At 36.0% G+C, this 6,691-nt stretch overlaps 1 long non-coding RNA gene across 1 annotated transcript; it reads left to right on the forward strand.

The window, feature by feature from the left end:
• The first annotated feature begins 403 nt into the window (after positions 1-403).
• On the forward strand, positions 404-4,066 carry LOC145576710 (uncharacterized). Its single transcript, XR_014098534.1, has 3 exons — positions 404-607; positions 1,427-1,501; positions 3,652-4,066. It is a non-coding gene; the product is annotated as an uncharacterized LOC145576710 (long non-coding RNA).
• The last annotated feature ends 2,625 nt before the right edge of the window (positions 4,067-6,691 follow it).

The raw sequence follows: 6,691 nt of genomic DNA on the forward strand, positions 1-6,691 counted from the left end.
AATTAGTGTCCGTTACGAATACTTAGTTATTCGTAACGGGCAAAATAGTGTCCGTTACGAATACTTAGTTATTCGTAACGGGCAAATTAGTGTCCGTTACGAATACTTAGTTATTCGTAACGGGCAAAATAGTGTCCGTTACGAATACTTAGTTATTCGTAACGGGAAAAATAGTGCCCATTACGAATACTTATTTAGTTGTAACCGTCATCATTTGCCCGTTACGGATATTATATTACATGTAACGGGCATATTGAGCCCGATACAACTGCTTGAGCGTGGCCCAAATGATGAGAGGAGCCCATTACTTGGCTTTGGCTTTTTATTAGGGTTTACCTAGCCGTCATTCACCTCTTTTCTCTCATTTCACACTCAGTCACTCTCTCTCTCTCTCTCTCTCATAGATCTGCTTCTTCAATGGCGAATTTTCTTTTACTTCACTCTCCTTACCTCCATCTTCTCTCTCCTACAACCATTGTTGAAGCTCCCTTCATTTTCACCTCCAATTTCTGCTAACCCCTAAGTTTTTTGAAGTCGAATTGCCGCTCTCTTGTGTACAGTTCTACTCCGAACTCCACGAAATTTTCATTAGAGAGCTTCGCTAATGGTGCGTGGCCGTATTTGGTAATTTCCCCTTTTTCGATTTTTGATTTGATTTAGTTCTTTTTTATTTTTTGAGCTTTTGCGATTTCATTTTAATTTTTTTTTAAATTTTTTTTTTTTTATTGTTTGGAGTTGATTAAATCTTGTTGTGAGTATGAAATTTTTCCAACATCTGGCAAATTGATACCAAAAATTCAAAGAAGTGCTGTAAATTATTTTCTGGGTTTTTGCCAAATGATGTGTTTTTATGGGTTTTAATTAATTTTTCTGGGTTCATAATTTTGAGTACCTTTGAAAATAAAAATTCATTTTTTAGCAAATTTTGAGGTTATTATTTTCTGGATCTGGGTTATTTATTGTTGAAGATTATTAATTAAAGTCGAGTAAAGTAGGTATTGGTAGTTGGGATTTTTGTGAGTAATTTAACTTTTATTTTTTTTTAATTTTTTGAATTAGAAGTCACAGAATTTAATTGTATTTTGATTGGATTAATTTCTTTTGTGTTGTTGATTTTGATAGAATGAAATTTCATTTGTGCCATTTTTTTTTTGTTTTATTGATGGAATTCATTTTTGTAATCTTGGTTGATGGTGATGTTTTTAGTACAAAAAATCTTGTTCGGTATTATTTTATAATATTGATTATTACATTCACAAGTTTAAACTAATTTTAAAATTAAATCAAGAGTTGTTGTAGCTTTAAGGAAAATCTTAGTTTTTGTTTGTTCTATTGAAAACGATTCATCTTTTTCTTTATCTCCATTTTTTTAAAAAAATTAAAAATAAAATGGGGTTATTGATTTGTATGCTTTTCAATTTTACAGATTAGTTTGCACGGGGGACAAGTTATGTCATGGAAAAATGAACATGGGGAATAACTATTATTTACCAGCAGTAAGGTAAATGTATAAAATTTGAATTATTTGATGCTTTGTTCTTCAGTATGATTTCTGTAAGTGTTTATTGCTGAGGGTTTTGGTGCAAACAATTCGATTTAAATCGTATAGTTATATAATCAATGACATTAATTTATGCATCTAATGTGTGTAATGGACATCCTGATGTTTTTTATGATGAAATGTGTCCGAAAGTGAATATCTAAGCGAAGTTTTTGGGTATTATGTACTCCGTAATTCTTATCTTATTTGCTGGTTGGGCCTTTCTTTTATACTTGTATATAAGTGTCTCGTAGTAGTGTGTTTATACTTTTTAGTGGAACCACACTCCTATAGTTAGTCTAAAGTTCCAGTCCGTGGTAAACTATAATTTTTGGAAAACAATTCATGTGTAGGTTAGTCTTGATTTTGTAGTTTGAGTTGTGATTTTTATGTAATAGAAGATTTGGCTAAGTTTCAATTATCGGAACGACGATAATAGTTTTAGTGAATTTTCTTAGTAATTTTCTGTTTTACTTTTACAACCATTATTAGCTTCTGCTAGATTTGTCTTCATTTTCTTTTTGGAAGTCATATGTTCTTAAGGAGATCTCGAATTGCAGGTGTTATATCAGGGGCACTTTTGTACATCAAAGATGATTTCGAAGAAGTCAAAAACAGCAGTTTCTTGCAGGTATGAGCTAATGTACTGTATCCTAAACTCATTGAACAGGCTTGACTTTAGGTGTTCATTTCTCTTTTTTGAGCTCTTCTCAGTCTACAGTAAGCTATAAACCTATTATATGTTGGACTGAGAATCAAAACAGAAGCTCCTTTTTCCTTCCTATCTATTGTGTTGGGCAACTTATTATTCTGTAGTTTTCTTCATGTAATGCAAATGAAGGGAGAGGACAAAAATAAAGGGGGTGGGGGGGAGGGGTTGTTTATCAATCCTTATCATTTCAGTCCCACAAAAGAGGTTGGATTTCTCAGTAGAAAGTGTTGGAACATTTTCCAGTGTCACGCTCAATAGATGAACAGATTTTGGACAGAAACATGTCACAATAGATTAATTTTTGGGGGGATTTATTATAAATTAACTCTTGAAAGTAGTAGCTATATGAATTAGGGCACCTATTTAATTAATTTCAAAGGGGGTTAGGTTGTTTATCACTTTATCTGGACCCTATCTTGCCATAGGTAAGAGCCTCATCAGAGACTGTGGTTAGGAATGGCATGGTTGCAGTAAGAGATTCCTAGAAGACCTTACTGGTTGATTGTGTTACTTGTCTACTGTATGAACTGGTTTTAGTTTTGGTTTCAATCCCAAAGCAATTGATATAGGTGTGGTCCGTGTGGATTAAATTGGTTGGGAAAATTGGTTTGCCATGTGTTGGGCATGCAAAGTAATCCTTGCAATATGTGGGGGTTTGTAATGATGTATTAGATAAGCTTTGACAATTGTAACTGTATTGATGCATCCACGCTAAACCCGGCTCCAAATTCTCCTCCATCACCGGTATTTTCATTGTCACTCTCTCTACTTCTAAATTTTTCCTCAATTTTATCAAAAGTACTAATTTTGTATCGTATCTTGATAATTAAGGGCACCAAAATTACTAATGCAGTATGATTCCACTAGCTTGTTATCTTGTACCCTTATCTCGTAATTAAGTCTGCCAATTTTAACTTTGTATCATGGACTCTATGGAATATTGTTTGGAAGTCAAATTTTATACATCTTATTCTAATTTGGCTTTTTGCTAGCTTGTAAAATCATTTTACCGCTTAATACCTTTGGAGTTGATACTTATTACTTGCTAGAACGTTATGTGCATTTTATGTTGATATTCTTAAACGAGAAGGAATTTATGTGATATTTTGAGCCTAATTTGTTGATTGAGTCAAATCTGGTTTCTAATGTGTCACATTTTTAAGTCGAATTGAGCACATGAGCCGAGGTGAATGCTTGTTGTCTCGCTGAAATGCTCAAATAATTAAGAAATATGGTGTGGCAGGTTAGGAGTGTGGTGTTACTTAGGAATATTGTAGGCTTCTTGAATCATTAAATTTTTGTGCAATTGATAACAAGAGTTAAATTGAAAGAACTTGAACACTTCTTATTGTTTGTCAATTTGCTAAAATGGTTGTTGTTGATTATGGTCCTGTGGCAGCTTTGGGTTCGTATGGTTGCTGTTGGTTCAAAAGCTTTTCCTCTTAGAAGGACGAAGAATCATACTGTTGTTGAGACTTGTCGATTATTTGGAGAAGAAGTAGGCGTTGTTAGGCAGGGAAGAAGTAGAAGTATGCGGAGAAATGCAGATGGGAAACGAGGAAATTCTGATGGGAGTTAGCAGTTTAAAGGTTCCCATGGAACTGAATCTGATGGTGCTTTTAATAAAGATAAGAAATATCAAAAGAATCAAGATTAATAAAAGGAAATGATTAAAAGGAGGCTGCTGAAATTAAGAGGGAGTTAAAAGAACGCCTCTGTGATTAGAAGGGGCTGCTGAAATTATTTGTAATTCTAATCTTTTTTTTTTTTTTAAGTGGTGTCATAATATATTTTTTTTAACTTCTTTTGAAACATATAGTTAGCTTTTGTATGTATAATGTTTTGATATTTTCATCAGGGATGATAACCAATTTATAGTTAAAAATAAAAGGAAATAAGAAAAGAATTGGGGCATTTGTAACTAGTACCAAAGAGTGCCAGTTACAAATACCCCTAATTTTAGCATGTTTTGAACATTATTCGTAACGGGCAACTTAAGTGTCTGTTACGAATAGCCTATTATTCGTAACGGGCAACTTAAAAGTCCGTTACGAATAACAGGTTATTCGTAACGGGCAACTTAAATGTCCGTTACGAATAACCTATTATTCGTAACGGGCAATTTAAATGTCCGTTACGAATAACAAAGGCCATCCGTAACGGCCGCTGCCCGTTACGCATATGCAGTTTTTGCCCGTTACGGATGGCCTTTTTTCCACTAGTGTATTCTCATCACTCTTTGTGCATCCATCTTTCCTACACATAAGAGAGCTCGACCTTTAGGTACCCTTTTATGTAGCTCGTTGTCTATGAGTACATATTGAGAAGCCAAAAGTCTCAACGCTCGCTTTGCTCTTTTGTCAGCATGAGGAGGGTATTCTCTATTGGTGACATAATTGAGTATTTTCGTGTACCACGGTTCTTCTTCTTCTTCTTCTTGGACTAAGTCGTCGTCTTCTATAGCCTGGATGTATGCTGGTTTGTGCCTTTTTTCGATAGTTAGAGGCATTTGCTCGATTTCTGTAGGAATCCTAACCATTGAGGCTAATCTTGCCAAGGTATCAGCAAATTGGTTTTCTTCTCTAGGTAGATATGTATATTCTACCTTCTCTAACTGATTGGTAAGAGTTTCCAGATAGGTTTGGTAAGGGGCTAGGCTTTTGCTCCTTACTTTCCATCTTTTAGATATCTGATTGATGATCAAAGAAGAGTCTCCGAATATCCTTAACTTCTTTACTCCCAATGCCAAAGCTGTTTTAAGGCCTACCACGCATGCTTCATATTCAGCAGCATTGTTGGTAACGTCGAAATCAAGCTTTATTGAGATTGGAACGTGCTCTTCTTTAGGTGATACTAGTAGCACTCCGACGCCACATCCCTTTTGGTTTGAGGCTCCGTCGAAATACAAGGTCCAAATATCATCTTCAGTGACCATTAGGTCTTCATCTGGAAAGTCATTGTCTTGTATTGGCGTCGAGTCTTCTATTGAAAAATCTGCTAGAAAGTCTGACACCACGGATCCTTTAATAACTTTTTGTGGCATAAACCTTACATCGAACTGGGCTAGATTGACTATCCATCTTGATATGCGTCCATTGAGTGTAGATTTCTCGAACAAATACTTGAGTGGATCTAATCGGGAGACTACGAAAACGGTATGCACCAACATGTAATGTCTTAACTTAGTTGTGGCCCACACCAAGGCGAGGCACAATTTTTCGAGCGGTGTATAGCGTGTTTCGTATTCGAGCATCTTTTTACTTAGGTAATAGATTGCGTTCTCTTTGCCTTCTACTTCTTGTGCTAGCATGACTCCCATTGTCTCTTTGGTAACCGTCAAATATAACCTAAGAGGTATTCCGGGAAGTGCTGGTGCTAATACGGGAGGATTTGTGAGATAGGCTTTGATCTTTTCCAAGGCTTTTTGACACTCGTCATCCCATATTATTGGTACATTCTTCTTGAGCTTCTTGAAGATTGTTTCACATATCGTCGTCAGTTTTGATATGAACCTACTTATGTATTGCAACCGGCCAATAAATCCTCGAATCTGTTTCTCAGTCTTGGGCGGTGGCATTGACATGATTGCTTTAATATTGGTTGTGTCTACCTCTATTCCTCTAGAGCTTATGACATATCCCAAGAGCTTGCCTGAGGTGACTCCAAAAGCACATTTTGATGGATTCAACCTCATGTTATACTTTCTTAGCCTTTCGAAAAATTTCCTTAAGGCTACTTGATGGCCTGGACGGTCTTTTGATTTTACAATCATGTCGTCGACATATACCTCAACTTCTCTGTGCATCATGTCATGGAGTAAGGCAGTTGCTGCACGTTGGTAAGTAGCACCCGCGTTTTTCAACCCGAATGGCATTACCGTGTAGCAGTAAGTGCCCCATGGTGTTATAAAGGTTGTTTTCTCCATGTCTTCTTCTGCCATGAGAATCTGATTGTACCCTGCGTACCCATCCATGAATGAGAGAAGCGCGTGATTTGCCGTGTTATCTACCAGAATATCGATGTGTGGCAAAGGGAAGTCGTCCTTTGGACTTGCCTTGTTTAGATCTCGATAGTCGACACACATCCTTACCCTTCCGTCTTTATTTGGAATTGGGACGACGTTGGCGACCCATTCGGGGTATTTGGATACCTTGATGAAACCTGCAGTTATTTGTTTTTGAACTTCTTCTTTTATTTTAAGTGCTACGTCGGGTTTCATTCGACGCAACTTTTGTTTTACAGGTTTCATTCCTGGAATTAGTGGTATAGTGTGTTGAGTTATTTCTCTATTAATGCCTGGCATATCTTCATATGACCAAGCAAATACATCGATAAATTCTTTAAGTAAGTTAATTAAATCGGTTCTTTCTTGTTTATTCAATGTTAATCCGATTTTAACTTCTCTTTTATGGGTTGAATCATTCGAGATATCAACCGTT

The sequence above is a fragment of the Chenopodium album genome, chromosome 13 (genome assembly GCF_948465745.1).
Source record: "Chenopodium album chromosome 13, dcCheAlbu1.1, whole genome shotgun sequence".
In the NCBI taxonomy this organism is placed as follows: Eukaryota; Viridiplantae; Streptophyta; class Magnoliopsida; order Caryophyllales; family Amaranthaceae; genus Chenopodium; species Chenopodium album.